The sequence below is a fragment of the Ranitomeya imitator genome, chromosome 6, assembly GCF_032444005.1.
Source record: "Ranitomeya imitator isolate aRanImi1 chromosome 6, aRanImi1.pri, whole genome shotgun sequence".
NCBI classification, from domain to species: domain Eukaryota; kingdom Metazoa; phylum Chordata; class Amphibia; order Anura; family Dendrobatidae; genus Ranitomeya; species Ranitomeya imitator.
Window position 1 is genome coordinate 319,785,782 of NC_091287.1, and position 18,658 is coordinate 319,804,439.

At 45.9% G+C, this 18,658-nt stretch overlaps 1 protein-coding gene across 6 annotated transcripts in view; it reads left to right on the forward strand.

Moving 5' to 3' along the window:
- PHACTR1 (phosphatase and actin regulator 1) overlaps window positions 1-18,658 on the forward strand; it is a 506,552-nt gene that overhangs the window by 238,104 nt on the left and 249,790 nt on the right. The gene's annotated exons all lie outside the window — the stretch shown is intronic.

An 18,658-nucleotide genomic window follows, 5' to 3' on the forward strand; every position in this document is an offset into this window, starting at 1 on the left:
AGCATGGACATCAGAGGCAAAAACCCAAGAATTATCCTCCTGGCCATAACCCTTCCATTTGACAAGGTACTGAAGCCTCCGCCTCGAAAAACGAGAATCCAAAATCTTCTCAACCACATACTCCAACTCACCATCAACCAACACAGGGGCCGGAGGATCAACAGAGGGAACAGCGGGCACCACATATTTCCGCAATAAAGAGCTATGGAAGACATTATGGATAGCAAAAGAGGCCGGAAGCGCCAAACGAAAAGACACCGGATTAATAATCTCAGAAATCTTATAAGGACCAATAAACCGAGGCTTAAACTTAGGGGAAGAAACCTTCATAGGAACATGACGGGAAGACAACCAGACCAGATCCCCAACCCGAAGCCGGGAACCAACACACCGACGACGGTTAGCAAAACGTTGAGCCTCCTCCTGAGACAACACCAAATTGTCCACCACATGAGCCCAAATCTGCTGCAACCTGTCAACCACAGAATCCACACCAGGACAGTCAGAAGGCTCAACCTGCCCAGAAGAAAAACGAGGATGAAAACCAAAATTACAAAAGAAAGGCGAAACCAAAGTAGCCGAACTAGCCCGATTATTAAGGGCAAACTCAGCCAATGGCAAGAAGGCCACCCAATCATCCTGATCAGTAGACACAAAGCATCTCAAATAAGTTTCCAAAGTCTGATTAGTTCGCTCAGTCTGGCCATTTGTCTGAGGATGAAATGCAGAAGAAAAAGACAAATCAATGCCCAGCCTAGCACAAAAGGCACGCCAAAACCTAGAAACAAACTGGGAACCTCTGTCGGACACAATATTCTCCGGAATACCATGCAAACGAACCACATGCTGAAAAAACAACGGAACCATATCTGAAGAGGAAGGCAATTTAGGCAAAGGCACCAAATGAACCATCTTAGAGAACTGGTCACAAACAACCCAGATAACAGACATTTTCTGGGAGACCGGAAGATCAGAAATAAAATCCATCGAAATATGCGTCCAGGGCCTCTCAGGGACTGGCAATGGCAAAAGCAACCCACTAGCACGGGAACAACAAGGCTTGGCCCGTGCACAAGTCCCACAGGACTGCACAAACAAACGCACATCACGCGACAAAGAAGGCCACCAAAAGGACCTATCAACCAAGTCTCTGGTACCAAAAATGCCAGGATGACCGGCCAACATGGAACAGTGAACCTCAGAAATCACTCTACTAGTCCATCTGTCAGGAACAAACAGTTTCCCCACAGGACAGCGGTCAGGTTTGTCAGCCTGAAATTCCTGAAGAACCCGTCGTAAATCAGGGGAAATGGCAGAAAGGACCACCCCTTCTTTCAGAATACCGACCGGTTCTAAGACCTCTGGAGAATCAGGCAAAAAACTCCTAGAGAGGGCATCAGCCTTAATATTCTTAGAACCCGGAAGGTACGAGACCACGAAATCAAAACGGGAAAAAAACAAGGACCATCGAGCCTGTCTAGGATTCAGCCATTTGGCAGACTCGAGGTAAATCAGATTCAAGACCACAATACGGTGCTTAGCTCCCTCAAGCCAATGTCGCCACTCCTCAAACGCCCACTTCATAGCCAACAACTCCCGATTGCCGACATCATAATTGCGTTCAGCAGGCGAAAACTTACGGGAAAAGAAGGCACACGGTTTCATCAAGGAACCAACAGGATCCCTCTGAGACAAAACGGCCCTTGCCCCAATCTCAGAAGCGTCATCCTCAACCTGAAATGGAAGAGAAACATCCGGTTGGCGCAACACCGGAGCAGAAGTAATTCGACGTTTATGCTCCTGAAAGGCAGAGACAGCCGCAGAGGACCAATTCGCCACATCAGCGCCTTTCTTCGTCAAATCGGTCAAGGGTTTAAACACACTGGAAAAATTAGCAATGAAACGGCGATAAAAATTTGCAAAACCCAAAAATTTCTGAAGGCTCTTCACGGATGTGGGCTGAATCCAGTCATGAATGGCCTGAACCTTAACCGGATCCATCTCTATAGACGAGGGAGAAAAAATAAAGCCCAAAAAAGAAACCTTCTGCACCCCAAAGAGACACTTAGACCCTTTCACAAACAAAGCATTGTCACGAAGGATCTGAAAAACCATCCTGACCTGTTGCACATGAGACTCCCAATCATCGGAAAAAATCAAAATATCGTCCAAATATACAATCAAGAATTTATCAAGATAAGTCCGGATGATATCATGCATGAAGGACTGAAAAACAGATGGAGCATTAGAGAGTCCGAATGGCATAACAAGGTATTCAAAATGGCCTTCAGGCGTGTTAAACGCAGTTTTCCGTTCATCACCCTGCTTAATACGAACAAGATTATATGCCCCCCGAACGTCAATCTTAGTAAACCAACTAGCTCCCTTAATCCTAGCAAACAAATTGGAAAGCAAAAGTAAAGGGTATTGAAACTTGACCGTGATCTTATTCAAGAGGCGATAATCAATACAGGGTCTCAAGGAACCATCTTTTTTAGCAACAAAAAAGAACCCCGCTCCCAACGGTGAAGAAGATGGTCGAATATGCCCTTTCTCCAAAGACTCCTTAATTTAGCTCCGCATGGCGGTATGTTCAGGCACAGACAGGTTGAAAAGTCGACCCTTAGGAAACTTACAGCCTGGAATCAAGTCAATTGCAGAATCGCAGTCCCTGTGCGGTGGAGGGAAACTGGACTTGGGTTCATCGAATACATCCTGAAAATCAGACAAAAACTCTGGAATTTTAGAAGAGGAAGAAGAGGAGATTGACATCAAAGGAACATCATTATGAACCCCCTGACAACCCCAACTAGTCACAGACATGGACTTCCAATCCAACACAGGATTATGCACCTGCAACCACAGAAAACCCAGCACGATAGCATCATGCAAATTATGCAACACCAGAAATCGACAATCTTCCTGATGGACTGGCACCATGCGCATGGTCACCTGTGTCCAAAACTGGGGCTTATTTTTAGCCAAGGGTGTAGCATCAATGTCCCTTAAAGGAATAGGGTTCTGCAAAGGCTGCAAGGGAAAACCACAACGCTTGGCAAACTCAAAGTCCATTAAGTTCAAGGCGGCGCCTGAATCCACAAACGCCATGACAGAAAATGATGACAATGAGCAGATCAAGGACACAGATAATAAAAATTTAGGTTGTACAGTACTGATGGTAATTGAACTGGCGATCCTCTTTGTCCGCTTAGGGCAGACAGAAATGACATGAGAAGCGTCGCCACAATAATAACACAACCTATTCTGACGTTTGAAACCTTATCGTTCCATACTAGACAGAATCCTTTCACACTGCATAGGCTCAGGAATTTGCTCTGAGGATAACGCCACAGCGCGCACAGTTCTGCGCTCCCGCAAGCGCCGGTCAATCTGAATGGCCAGAGACATAGAATCACTCAGACCGGAAGGCGTGGGAAACCCCACCATAACATCTTTAACGGATTCAGAAAGATCCTTTCTGAAAATTGTCGCGAAAGCATCATTATTCCATTTAGTCAACACCGACCATTTTCTGAATTTCTGACAATACACTTCTGCCGCCTCTTGACCCTGAGACAGGGCCAACAAGGTCTTCTCAGCTTGATCCACAGAATTAGGTTCATCATATAACAATCCCAAAGCCTGAAAAAAGGAGTCTACATCAAGCAAAGCCGGATTCCCAGATTCCAGGGAAAATGCCCAATCCATGCCATCCATGCAGCAGGGAGATGACAATTTTCACTTGCTGAATGGAATCACCGGAGGATCGAGGTCTCAAAGCAAAAAACAGTTTACAGTTGTTTTTAAAACTCAAAAATTTGGACCTGTCACCAAAAAACAAATCAGGAGTAGGAATCTTCGGTTCTAAAACAGGAGTCTGAACAATATAATCAGAAATACCCTGTACCCGAGCAGCAAGCTGGTCTACATGAGAAGCTAATTCCTGAACATTCATGCTAGCACAAGGCTCTTCAGCCACCCAGAGATAAAGAGGGAGGAGAAGACAAAGTAGACTGAAGAAAAAAAATGTCTCAAGACCTTTCTTCCCTTCTTCTGAGATGCATTTAATTCATTATGGGCCAGTTGTACTGTTATGATCAGGTGACCTTGGAGCAGCCTGAAAACTTTCACTGGAGTAGGTGGTAACTATACTGACCACAAACCCTGATCTTATCACCACAACTAGAAGTAGCCGTGGGGTGTGCCTATCAAAACCTAGACACCCCGACACAGCCGGAGGACTAAATACCCTATAGATGGAAATAGGAATTTCTACCTTGCCTCAGAGCAGAACCCCAAAGGATAGGCAGCCCCCCACAAATAATGACTGTGAGTAGTAGAGGAAAAGACACACGTAGGCAGGAAACAGAATTTAGCAAATGAGGCACACACTAGCTAAATAGGAAAGGAAAGGCAGGATACTAAGCGGTCAGTTTTAAAAATCCTTCCAAAAATATCCACAGCAGAAAATACAAAAACTCCACCATCTAACTAAAGATGTGGAGCGTATATCTGCATCTCCAGAGAATCCAACAAGACTGAGAAAACACTGACACAGTCTAAGCTGGACAAGAGAAAAACAAATGAATAGCACAGAATATAAGCACACTGCATGTGTGCCACAGAAACAAAAACCAGACACTTATCTTTGCTGAATTGACAGCTGAGCAGGAGAAGCCAGAAAGTGATCCAACACTTCAGAAGAAACATTGGCAACTGGAAAGGACTAATGAATCCTGCACACCTAAATATCCCAGTCAGAACTGCAATCAGCAGGACTGTGACTCAGAGACAACTGCATTCCCACCTACAACCACTGGAGGGAACCCAAGAGTAGAATTCACAACAATTGCCCCAGTCAGTGTGTCCAGCAATCATCTGCCCCAGTGTGTCCTCCAGCATTGCCCTCAGTGTCTCCACCGTTAGGTTATCAAAAACAAAAAAAACAAAACAAACAGAGTTCTCCTCACCTGACCAGCGCTCCTGGCGGTGAGTTCCCTACAGCACGCCGGCGACGTGTGCGCTGCGCCTGCGGCCGACTTCAGCTGCCAGACTCCAATTGGCTGGCGGCTGTTGTTGTTAACTATTGACGTGCGGGCGCGCGCCTGCACGTCAATAGGAAACTGCCGCAGCGCCGGTAGGGGGCCGGTGAGCAGATGAGACAGGGCCTGATGCGGGCCCTCTCTCTCTGCCCACCAGGTCCGGGGGCACATAAATGACAGGGGCACGTGCAGTAATGCCCTGATGATGGCGGCCGGTGGGCAATCTGTGCGGTTGCCCAGGGCCCCCCACACCACTGGGCCCTGGGCTACCGCCCAGATTGACCCTCTTATAATCCGCCCCTGGCTGCAGTCCCTTCAAATTGCGGCCGCTGCAGTTTTGAAGACGCTCATTAAACAGTCACTTCATTTTGATTTTCTCCATAAATTTCTTATTAAAATATCCCAAAGTAGCAGCTGCTGCAGTTTGGGGGCATGTAACGGTAGGCATTTGGCCTTGAAGTTAGAATCACTAACATTTTCTGCTAATAATAAGTTATTCCTTCCAAGCCAAGAGAGGTCACTGGGTCTCAGGTTCTGTTAAACAAAACATTGGTATTAGCAAGGGAGAAATGGGATTGTGGAAAAAAATTGGGACGGCCATAGCTAAGTATGGGTCCCTATTATAAATAATTTTTAAACAGGACCTTTCACTGGATTTTTTTATTTAAGCCAAGTACCACTAATTGGTGCCACTCCGCTCTTCACTGCTCTATGCGGGCATGGCTGTGTTTTCATTGGCCAGATTCATAAGAGAAAAAGCAAATGCCCCCAGACAAGCTCTGTGGTGGTATACACCCAGTTGTTTGAAGGGAAAATTTGATTCCGTGACACAGTGCCAATAGGAGGATGTACTCGATTTCATTAAAAAAATCCAGTGAAGGGTCCTCTGGAAGGGACCTGTGTTTGTTATGTACAGCAACACACACTGTCAGTCACAGACTAGAGATAGCGGCTTTTCTCTCTGACAGTAGGTTAAAGGATTGCTGCCTTTCTTATCACAAGGCTGTCAGATTATTACTATCACATCATTCTGCTCCTGTGAGGATTGTCTTCTCTTCTCACAGTAGACTGTAGTGTGTAAAGTAACTAAAAGTCTGAGGTAAAAAACAATCGATATCGGTACGGTGAGGCTCTTCTTGGATACTGCTGGGGTCACAAAGAATGTGCAAGAGTTTAATCGCAAGTAAAATTATTCATTAAAGTTATCCTGCTGGTAAATAGAGCTTAATTACTGTTTAGCTGGCTGACTGTGCAGGTACAGCAAGAAAACAAAGTTAAATTCTTCCTGCAGCCGCTCGCTTCCAGTTATCAGTGCGGTGCAGGGTGTGTGTACAGTACAGTCAACACTTACTACACGGTGAGAGCACTATAATCACTCCTGGGTTGATTGACAGCCTGCTCTACACACACGCTGCACACATACACTGCAGGGCAGGCTGTCAACCAATGTTCCTGGGAGTGATTACACCACGCTCAAAGTATAGTGAGTTGTGACTATATCTGCTCCCCGCATCAAACCATTGACTGGAAGTGAGCGGATGCAAGGAGTTATCATTATTATTATTTATTTATATAGCACCGTTGATTCCATGGTGCTGTACATGAGAAGGGGCTACATACAAATTACAGATATCACGTACAGTAAACAAATTAACAATCACAGACTGATACAGAGGGGCGAGGACCCTGCCTTTGCGGGCTTACATTCTACAGGATTGTGGGGAAGGAGACAGTAGGTTGAGGGTTGCAGCAGCTCCAGTGTTGGTGAAGCGGTAGCTCCGGTAGTGGTGAGGAGGCAGCAGGGTCAGTGCAGGCTGTAAGCTTTCCTGAAGAGGTGGGTTTTCAGGTTCCATCTGAAGGATTTGAATGTGGTTGATAGTCGGACGTGTTGGGGCAAACAATTCCAGAGGATGAGGGATATTTGGGAGAAGTCTTGGAGGCGATTAGGTGTAAAGGAGAGAAGGAGGTCTATATGGAGGAGACAGGTGATGGATGGCTTTGTAGGTCAGTATTAGTAATTTGAACTGGATACGCTGAGGAAATGGGAGCCAATGAAGAGATTTGCAGAGGGGAGAAGAGGATGAGCAGCGAGGAGAGAGATTAATTACTCGGGCAGCAGAGTTAAAGATGGACTGGAGAGGTGCGATGGTGTTAGCTGGGAGGCTACAGAAAAGGATGCTGCAGTAGTCGAGGCGGGAGATGATGAGGGCGACAGGAGCTGGAAAGAGCTTGGATGTGCGGTTTGAAGGACAGGGCAGAGTCAAGGGTTACTCCGAGGCAGCGGACTTCCGGTACGGGGAAAGCGTGATGTCGTTAATTGCGATAGATAGGTCAGGTAATGAAGATCTATGAGATGGAGGATAGATAGGTCAGGTAAGGAAGATCTATGAGTTGGAGGAAAGATGATTTCAGATTTGTCCACATTGAGTTTGAGAAAGCAAGAGGAGAAGAAGGAGGATATGGCTGATAGACACTCCAGGATTTTGTATGTTCTCCCTGTGTTTCCGTGGGTTTCCTCCAGGTTCTCCAGTTTCCACCCACACTCCAAAGACATACTGATAGGGAATGTAAATTGTGAGCCCCAATGGGAGCAATGTCGATAATGTCTGTAAAGCGATGTTGAATTAATGGTGCTATATCTGTGAGTAAAATAAATAAATGCAGCAAGAACATAACTTAATTTTCTCCCAGTAGTTTAAATTCTATTTACCTGCAGATTGACCCCACATATGCAGCTAAATAGTGTTTCTCCTAGTGACAGTTTCCTTTAAGCAAAGGCATGTAACATATTTAAAGCGATTGTCCTCATTTAGAAAATCTTTTTCCATAAATGCAGTTTGTTATAGAAAAAAAAACGCATTTAATCACCACCCCGGGTCTACTGCTGCAGATCTGACATATGTTGACACCTAGGGCGCCAATCAATGAGATCCGCGGCTGTCACGTTGTGACCCAACCCAATGGATGGTCGGTCAACGGACAGCACAACTCACAAACAACGGGATGGAAAAGGTGAGAGGAAGGCCCTACCCGTAGGGAATGGGGGATGGTCACCACCTGAGCTCAAACCTGAGCCTGTCCCTGCACTCACCTAACGCACTATGCGGACCCTTCCCCCTGCTGCCGTCAGGATGCCTCGTCCCTAGTAGTCACCTATTACTGCCCTGGCTAGTGCACTGGCCGGCAAGAAGCACTAGCCTCACCTCTGTAGATAATACACACAGGGGGAAGTGAAAAACACCAAAGGGACAAGGCTAAAAAAACCCACACAGCTTATGAAAACCACTGCTAAGCTCCATACCACAGATAACAACAGCAACTGGACTCCAATCACCAGACATGGCTGACACCAGAGAGCTGCTCCTGCTAGGCTGGTCTCCTAGAAAGAAACTGTATCACCAACAGTCAGCTGATGCATAAGGTGACCTTTTAAATGATGGTGGGAGTGGTCACCACCTGCATCAGCTGACCCAGCAGCACTGCAGTAACATCAGATGGCCAGTGGGGAAAAACTGACATTAACCCCCAATGATCCAAAGTAAAAAAGTTTTAAACTGAGTGGAACCAGAGCTGCCACAAATCCAAAAGTGGATCGTGACAGTACCCCCTTTCAATGAGGGGCCTCTGGACCCTCAACACTGGACCTCACCAGAAAACAACACATGGTGAGGACTCCTCGATCCACCAGAGTTCACCTCTGCAGGCACCTGACCCTCGGCGAATGCAGCCCGATGGAGGTGACAATAACGCAGGCTCCAGAGGCGCCACAAATCTTCAGAGCACCGAACTGTGGAATGAATTGTGTGTGTGCATTACAGGGGGTAATTCCAGCTGGAAAGTCCCTGGGCTGAGAATGGCCGACACCCAATACGGCCCGATCACCCTAGCACACTTCCACCTGATGTTTTTGGTGGACACCCACATACTCGTTCTCACATAGGTCCAGACCTGAACGTTTTTTTCCACGCATAAGTTTGCCATAAGATGGTGAACTCTTTGAGGAACTGACAACAGAGGCGTCTTCCTGTGTGTAACCAAACTCATACCCCCACTATGCACAGAGGGAACCACCACCCTCCCCTGACCCCTCCTCCTAAGAGGACTCCAACACACCGGGTGTTACTTGTGGTGAGGGTTGAGTCTTGCCCCTACTCCCTTGCAGCACCTCTGCTAACCCCAACAGAGAAGAAAGGATAGGTTGCAGAAAGATGGCAGAGATCATAGCTCCCAGGCAGGAGTCCTTACATGACTGGTCCCAGCTGACTGCTTCCCTGGACCACCAATCTATAACTGGGTTGTGTTTTTTCAACCAAGGGAGGCCTAAAAGAATGGGAGTTGGCATACGCTGCAAGACATAGCACGACAGTGACTATTCCTGATGAGTCCCTATATGCAGGTGTATATCATCTACGACTTGAGTCACTCTACCCTGGCTGAGTGGGACCGAGTCAATGGCCTGAACACTTAGGTGTCTCATTAGCGTCCTTTCCCTCAGACCATGGGTTTGAGCAAAGCGGGTTTCCACCAAATTGACTCCCGCTCTACTGTACACAAGAATCGGTACAGTCTAATTTACCCCGCCAACCACCACTTCAGCAGGTATGGTACACTGAGACGAGAAGATGGAGGAAATATAAACACACTGGTCGCCTCCCTCTACACGACCAGGGGGACGCGTCTTTTGAGTACTTTGGCGCGAGCTGGGCAGACATTGATAAAATGACCAGTCTGTCCACAGTAAAAACATGCCCCCATACCACAGCGAACCGCAGGCAATTCCATTTGAGAAGACACTCCTCCAACCTGCATAGGTTTATCTGTCTGCACCTCTGTGTCCTCCTCCCTACAAAGGACAACAGCGGGCAGATTTGGTTTATGTCTCTCCCTGAGGCGTCTATCCACCCCGATAGCAAAGGACATGGTGGCTTCCAACGACCTGGAAGCAGCGTACTGCACCAGAGTATCTTGTAGCCTAGGTGACAGACCCTGAAAAAAATGGCTAATAAGGGCAGGGTCATTCCACTGCGTGTCAATGGCCCACTTCCTAAACTCTGAGCAGTACTCCTCAGCCGGCCGGCCCCCCTGCTTGATCCCCATACACTAGCGCCAATGCCACAGAAAACTCGTCCACCGATGATGAACTGCTTGGCAGGATTGGGGATCTCCATTGAGAAGGGAGAATATAATCCCCACATGCTGTTCCTCACTCCCTGATGAATGAGGGTAGAGCCTGAAATATAATTTACAAGCCTCCTGAAAAAAACATAAACTTATCTCTCCCTCCAGTGAAACGGTCAGGGAGAGATACCTTGGTTTCCGGTTGAGCGTGCAACTGAGCCGAGACCCAGATCCCCATCAACTGCTGAAGCTGCTGCATCACCTGACCCCGCAGGTCCTTAAGCTTATCAGTGAGGGTTTGGATCAGTTGGGCCTGCATTTGAGCCATGACTCACTGGAAAAAAATGTGACGGTTGGTGATAATGTCACGGTGTGACCCGATCCAACGGATGGTCGGTCAACGAACGGCACAATACACATACAACAGGGATGGTATAGGTGAGAGGAAAGCCTTACCCACAGGGAATGGGGAATGGTCACCACCTGAGAATGACCCTGCACTCCCCTAATGCCCTTTGTGGGTCCTTCCCCCTGCCGCCGTCAGGATACCTTATCCTTAGAAGTCACCTATTACTGCCCTGGCTAGTGCACTGGCCAGCATGGAGCACTAGCCTCACCTCTGCAGATAATACACACAGGGGGAAGTGACAAACACCAAAGGGACAAGGTAAAAAAAAACACACTTAGCTTATGTACACTGCTGCTAAGCTCCACACCACTGATAACAACAGCAACTGGACTTGCTAGGCTGGTCTCCAGAAAGAAACTGTATCACCAACAGTCAGCTGATGCATAAGTTGACCTTTTAAAGGATGGTGGGAGTGGTCACTACCTGCATCAGCTGATCCAGCAGCACTGCAGTAACATCAGATAGCCAGCTGGCAAAAACTGACATTAACCCCCAATGGTCCAAAAGGAAAAAAATATTAAACTGAGTGGAACCAGAGCTGCCACAAATCCAAAAGTGGATCGTGACAGCTGCTCTGCCTGTGTAGACGAAACACCCCCCCTCAGAGCTGCTGAGCTAACTGATTGGCTCCTGCACTGTCAACATGAAGTTAGCGCCACAGCAAATAACAGACACCGGGAGCAGCCCCAGAGACTGGGCGCAAATCTGGAGATTGAGAGAAAAGCGCAGTTTGTTTTTTATGACAAAATGCGCACAAGTTTTCTGAAAGGAAGCATCCTCGTTAACCCCTTCACGACCTGTGACACAGCGTATGCATCATGAAAGTCGGTGCCAATCCGACCTGTGACGCATATGCTGTGTCCCAGAATGATCGCGTCCCTGCAGGTTGGGTGAAAGGGTTAACTAATTTCACCCGAACTACAGGGACAGGGGGAGTGGTACTTCAGCCCAGGGGGGGCTTTGCCCCCCCATCCCCGTGGCTACGATCGCTCTGATTGGCTGTTGAAAGTGAAACAGCCAATCAGAGCAATTTGTAATACAGTATGTCACCTATGAAACGTGGTGAAATATTACAATCCAGCCATGACCGATGCTGCAATATCATCAGCCATGGCTGGAAACCTTGATCTGCTACCACCACCGATCTCCTCCCAAGTCCTCACGTCCTGTCCTGTAATGTGCTCCGCTCTCCTCTGTCCTCCTGTCTGCTCCCCCTGTCCTCCCATCCACTTCACCGTGTTCCTATCCCACCCTCCCATACTTACCGAGCTCCGGTGTCCCTCCTGGTGTCCGTTCGTCTTCTCCATGGGCGCCGCCATCTTCCAAAATGGTGGGCGCATGCGCATTGCGCCCGCCGAATCGGCCGGCAGATTCATTCCAGGTACATTTTGATCACTGTGATAGGTTCAAAATAAAAAAAAATGGTAAATGAACCCCCCCCCTTTATCACCCCCATAGGTAGGGACAATAAATAAATAAAGAAAATATATTTACTTTTATTTTTCCACTAGGGTTAGGGTTAGAACTAGGGTTAGGGTTAGAGTTAGGGTTAGAACAAGGGTTAGGGTTAGAACTAGGGTTAGGGTTAGAACTAGGGTTAGGGTTAGAACTAGGGTTAGGGTTAGAACTAGGGGTTAGAATTAGGGTTAGAACTAGGGTTAGGGATAGAACTAGGGTTAGGGTTAGAACTAGGGTTAGAATTAGGGTTAGAACTAGAGTTAGGGTTAGAATTAGGGTTAGAACAAGGGTTAGGGTTAGAACTAGGGTTAGGGTTAGAACTAGGGTTAGGGTTAGAACTAGGGGTTAGAATTAGGGTTAGAACTAGGGTTAGGGATAGAACTAGGGTTAGGGTTAGAACTAGGGTTAGAATTAGGGTTAGAACTAGAGTTAGGGTTAGAATTAGGGTTAGAACTAGGGTTAGGGTTACAATTAGGCTATGTGCACATGGTGCGGATTTGTCTGCGGATCCACAGCGGATTGGCCGCTGCAGATTTGTAGTAGTTTTCCATCACGTTTACAGTACCATGTAAACCTATGGAAAACCAAATCAGCTGTGCCCATGGAGCGGAAAAATACCACGTGGAAATGCTGCATTGTATTTTCCACAGCATGTCAATTTTTTGTGTGGATTTCGCAGCATTTTACACCTGTTCAGTAGGAATCCGCAGGTGAAATCTGCACAAAAAACACTGGAAATCTGCGGTAAATCCACAGGTAAAACGCAGTGCCTTTTACCTGCGGATTTTTCAAAAACGGTGCCGAAAAATCTCACACGAGTCCGCAACGTGGGCACATAGCCTTAGGGTTAGGGTTGGAATTAGAGTTAGGGTTGTAATTAGGGTTAGGGTTGGAAATAGGGTTAAGATTAGACTTGTGGTTAGGGTTATGGTTGGGATTAGGGTTAGGGGTGTGTTGGGATTAGGGTTGTGGTTAGGGTTGGGATTAGGATTAGGGATATGTTGGGGTTAGGGTTGTGATTAGGGTTATGGCTAGAGTTGGGATTAGGGTTAGGGGTGTGTTGGGGTTAGTGTTCGAGTTAGAATTGAGGGGTTTCCACTGTTTAGGCACATCAGGGGTCTCCAAACGTAACATGACGCCACCATTGATTCCAGCCAATCTTGCGTTCAAAAAGTTAAATGGTGCTCCCTCCCTTCTGAGCCCTGACGTGCGCCCAAACAGTGGTTTACCCAAACATATGGGGTATCAGCGTACTCAGGACAAACTGGTCAACAACTATTGGGGTCCAATTTCTCCTGTTACCCTTGTGAAAATAAGAAATTGCTTGCTAAAACATAATTTTTGAGGAAAGAAAAATGATTTTTTATTTTCACGGCTCTGCATTATAAACTTCTGATGAAGAGACGTATGTAGTCTCGAAAGCTTGCAATTTGTTATTATCTTTTCAGTTAGCAATTAAAAGGTATCAACCACTGAGGTCTCTCAATTCTAAATATTTTTCTATCTACTGGCTAACACAGTACCAAGATATATTTCTTTCCTGTATCAAACTTCTGTGAAGCACTTGGGGGTTTAAAGTGGTCACCGCACATCTAGATTAGTTCCTTGGGAGGTCTAGTTTCCAAAATGGGGTCACTTGTGGGGGAGCTCCAATGTTTAGGCACACAGGGGCTCTCCAAATGCGACATGGTGTCCACTATCAATTGGAGCTAATTTTTCATTCAAAAAGTCAAATGGCGCTTCTTCCCTTCCGAGCCCTGCCGTGTGCCTAAACAGTGGTTTACCCCCACATGTGAGGTATCGGTGTACTCAGGAGAAATTGCCCAACATATTTTATGATCCATTTTATCCTTTTGCCCATGTGAAAATAAAAAAAATTGAGGCTAAAAGAAATTTTTTGTGAAAAAAAGTACTTTTTCATTTGTATGGATCAATTTGTGAAGCACCTGGGTGTTCAAAGTGCTCACTATGCATCTGGATAAGTTCCTTGGGGGGTCTAGTTTCCAAAATGGGGTCACTTGTGGGGGAGCTCCAATGTTTAGCACACAGGGGCTCTCCAAACGCGACATGGTGTCCGCTAAAGATTGGAGCCAATTTTTCATTGAAAAAGTCAAATGGCGCTCCTTCCCTTCAGAGCCCTGTCGTGCGCCCAAACAGTGGTACCCCCCACATATGGTGTATCGGCGTACTCAGGACAAATTGTACAATAACTTTTTGGGGTCCAGTTTCTCCTTTTACCCTTGGGGAAATAAAAAAATTGTTGCTAAAAGATCATTTTTGTGACTAAAAAGTTAAATGTTCATTTTTTCATTCCATGTTGCGTCTGCTGCTGTGAAGCACCTGAAGGGTTAATAAACTTCTTGAATGTGGTTTTGAGCACCTCGAGGGGTGCAGTTTTTAGAATGGTGTCACTTTTGGGTATTTTCAGCCATATAGAACCCTTAAATTGGCTTCAAATGTGAGGTGGTCCCTAAAAAAAAATGGTTTTGTAAATTTTGTTGTAAAAATGAGAAATCGCTGGTCAAATTTTAACCCTTATAACTTCCTAGCAAAAAAAAATTTTGCTCCCAAAATTGTGCTTATATAAAGTAGACATGTGGGTAATGTTATTTATTAACTATTTTGTGTCACATAACTCTCTGGTTTAACAGAATAAAAATTCAAATTTGAAAATTGCAAAATTTTCACCAAATTTCCATTTTTTCACAAATAAACGCAAAAATTATCGACCTAAATTTACCACTAACATGAAGCCCAATATGTCAGGGGAAAAAAATCTCAGAACCGGTAGGATCCGTTGAAGCTTTCCTGAGTTATTACCTCATAAAGGGACACTGGTCAGAATTGCAAAAAACAACCAGGTCATTAAGGTCAAAATAGGCTGGGTCATGAAGGGGTTAAAGACTACCTCTTGAAGCTCATCAAGAGAATGCCAAGAGTGTGCAAAGCAGTTATCAAAGCAAAAGGTGGCTACTTTGAAGAACCTAGAATATAAGACATACTTTTAGTTGTTTCACACTTTTTTGTTAAGTATATAATTCCACATGTGTTAATTCACAGTTTTGATGCCTTCAGTGTGAATGTACAATTTTCATGGTCATGAAAACACAGAAAAATCTTTAAATGAAAAGGTGTGTCCTAAATTTTGGTCGTTACTGTACATATATACATATATACAGTATATATATATGTGTGTGTGTGTGTGTTTCCTCTATCCTGGTGCATATGTTCCCCATCCTGCTATATATGGCCTCCATCCTGGTATTTATGCTCCCCATCCTTGTATGTGTGTCCTTCATCCTGGCCCCGTCCTGGTGTTTGTATGATGTGTCCCCCATCCTGGGCACATCCTGGTATATATGTTCTCCATCCTGTTATTTACCATATGTCCCTTATCCAGGGCCCCATCCTGGTATATTCTTCACCCTTCCTGGTACATACGTATGTCCCATATCCTGGGCCCCATCCTGGTATATATATATCACCCATTCTTGTATATATGTCCTTTATCCTGTGCTCCACCCCAGTATATATCCCCATCCTGGTATATATGTCCCTTATCTTGGGCCCATCTCTGTATATGCATCCAGAACGCACATCCAGTTGAAGTTTGCTCTGGCATCGGTGGGCCACCCACGCTCACGTGCCCGGTCGCAGTCACAACCTATGCGACTGCAATCGTTACACCCCTGGGTACTCTGGTTTCCTCCCACATTCCAAAGATATACTGATAGAGAGCTTAGATTGTGAACCTCGATAGGGACAGTGATGATGATGTCTGTAAAAGTGTTGTAGGATATGATGGCGCTATATGAGTAAGGCTACTTTCACACTAGCGTTAACTGCAATACGTTAAAATGCGTCGTTTTGCAGAAAAAACGCATCCAGCAAAATATTTTGCTGGATGCGTTTTTTCCCCATAGACTTGTATTGGCGACGCATTGCGACGGATTTGCATACGTCGGTATACGTCTTTCGACGGATGCATCGAAATTAGGCTACACGTCGTCTGGAAAAACGTAGATTGCAACGTTTTTTGGCTCCGACAAAAAAACGTGTCTCGGCGCATCCATCGGCATGCGTCTTTGGCTACAATGAAAGTCTATGAGCGACGGATGCGTCGAGACACGTCGTACGACGCAATGCAGCGCTGCAATACGTTTTTTTCTACTGAGCATGCTCAGAAACAGGATTTTTTTAACTAATTGGCCAGACATCCCCAAATAGACGGATCCGTCGAAATGCTGTATGCGTTGCAAACATTTTGCACTTTTTTGACGCATCCGTTTTTTTGGCAAAAAGACGTTTTTGTGACGGTTTGCAGTTAACGCTAGTGTGAAAGAAGCCTAAAATAAATAAAATGCCCATGGCCATCCTGTAACAGTTTTCACAGAAGTGCCTATCCTCTCTGCTGTGCATTTGTTTGCCTCCATAGTCATATCATATGGAGGTTCTTTTTGCCAGATTCCGTGTGATATGATTAGAAATTTAATTGTGCCATGCCCCCTCAATCCCTTGGAGGAGAAAGTCTTAAGGCTGTTGCTACATTTGCTCTTATTATATTCAAGCTCTGCCCCTTCGACATGGTTGGGATAAATCTACAGACCTGTCTTCTTTTCATTTATGCCACAGCATAGAGTGAATAAAGGTGGGAACATTGTCGTTACGTTGCAGACGGGGGATCATTTTGATTTTCCCTTCAGTTTTAAGGGTATGTTTCCACGTTCAGGAAACGCTGCGTGTTTGACGCTGCTTAGAGCTGTAGCATCAAACACGCTGCGTCCAGATGTTACAGCATAGTGGAAGGGATTTCATGAAATCCCGTCTCCACTATGCGGTAAAGCACGCAGGTGGCAGATCCGCGTAAATGGACATGCGGCGCGTCTTTTCAGAACGCAGCATGTCTGTTTACAAAGTGGCGACTCGCCGCCCCGTAAATTTACCATAGACTATCATTAGATGCGATAAAATCGCATCTAATGATTAGTCACATGCGTAGAAACTACTTACACGCAGCTTACTGCGCATGTCTGCCGGCTCACCTGTCCCGCCGCTGGAAGTCCTTCGTCCACTGCAGTTCTCGCGATAACGTATGTAATTGCGAGAACTGCCGTGCACGTGACCAGGAGTTATCTCCGCTCAGTAGTCTGGTTCTCGCAAACAGCTGATCAGCTGATTGTGAGAATGCTGTAGTGTAGGTGATCGCTGGAGAGTTATCATCCACATCTACAGGCTCTGCTACATCTAGATGTCTGGCATCCAGATGTAGCAGAGCCGGACTCGTCTAGACCAGGGGTGTCAAGCTGCATTCCTCGAGGGCTGCAAACAGGTCATGTTTTCAGGATTTCCTTGTACTGCACAGGTGATAATTTAATCACCTACACAAATAATGAGTTGGTGATTAAATTATCACCTGTGCAGTGCAAGGAAATCCTGAAAACATGACCTGTTTGCAGCCCTCGAGGAATGCAGTTTGACACCCCCTGGTCTAGACTGTGTGCACATACAACACACAACATACAACACACAACATACACCATACAACATACACCATGCGACATGCAACATGCGACATAGGACATGCGACATGCAACATTCGGCAACATGCGACATACGACATGCGACGTGTGACAACATGCGACATGTAACAACATGCAACATGTGACATGCAACATGCGACATGCAACATGCTACAACATGCGACAACATGCGACAACATGCGTCAAACAACATGCAACATGCGACAACATGCGACATGCAACAGCTGCGGGCTGATATTCATAGCCTAGAGAGGGGCCATGGGTATTACCCCCATCCTGGGCTACAAATATTGGCCCCCAGCCATCCCCCTCTGGCACAGAAAATTGCATGGTAGCCCACACCATTTATTTTTTACATTTTTTTTTTTAATTAAACATATTGCGTTTATGGCTGGCGTCCATACCCGACAATGCCGCTAGCACTCGGGACTGGAGCATTCAGCTGCATAGAAATACATGCAGCCGCACGCTCCGCTTCCGAGTGCCGGTGGCAGTGCCGGGTATTGAAGCGAGAGACTTGTGTGAGTTTCTCTAGAGCAGTGTGCCTAACGCACATTTTGTGTGTGTGTCTTTATTTAAGGCTGGGATCACACATGCGAGAAACTCGGACGAGTCTCGCATCTTAATACCCGACAATGGCGCCGGCACTCGGGAGTGGAACGTGCAGCTGCATAGAAATAAATGCAGCTGCACGCTCCACATCCAAGTGCCGGCGGCAGTGCCGGGTATTAAGATGCGGGACTCGTCCGAGTTCCTGGCTTGTGTGATCCATCTATCGTATCTATCTATCGTATCTATCAATCATCTGTTTATTATCAATCTATTATCTATCTATCAATATATCTATCGATATATCTATATAGATATATATTTATAGATACAGTAGATATATCGGTAGATAATAGATATATCGATAGATACCATAGATAAATACGATAGATAGATGTGATAGATAGATACGATAGATAGACAAATACGATAGATATGTATCGTATCTAACTAGTGTATCCATCTAACGTATCTATCAATCTATCTATCTATCTATCTAGCTGTGTGTGTATATTCTTCAATGGAGTATGTAAATAAAGAGG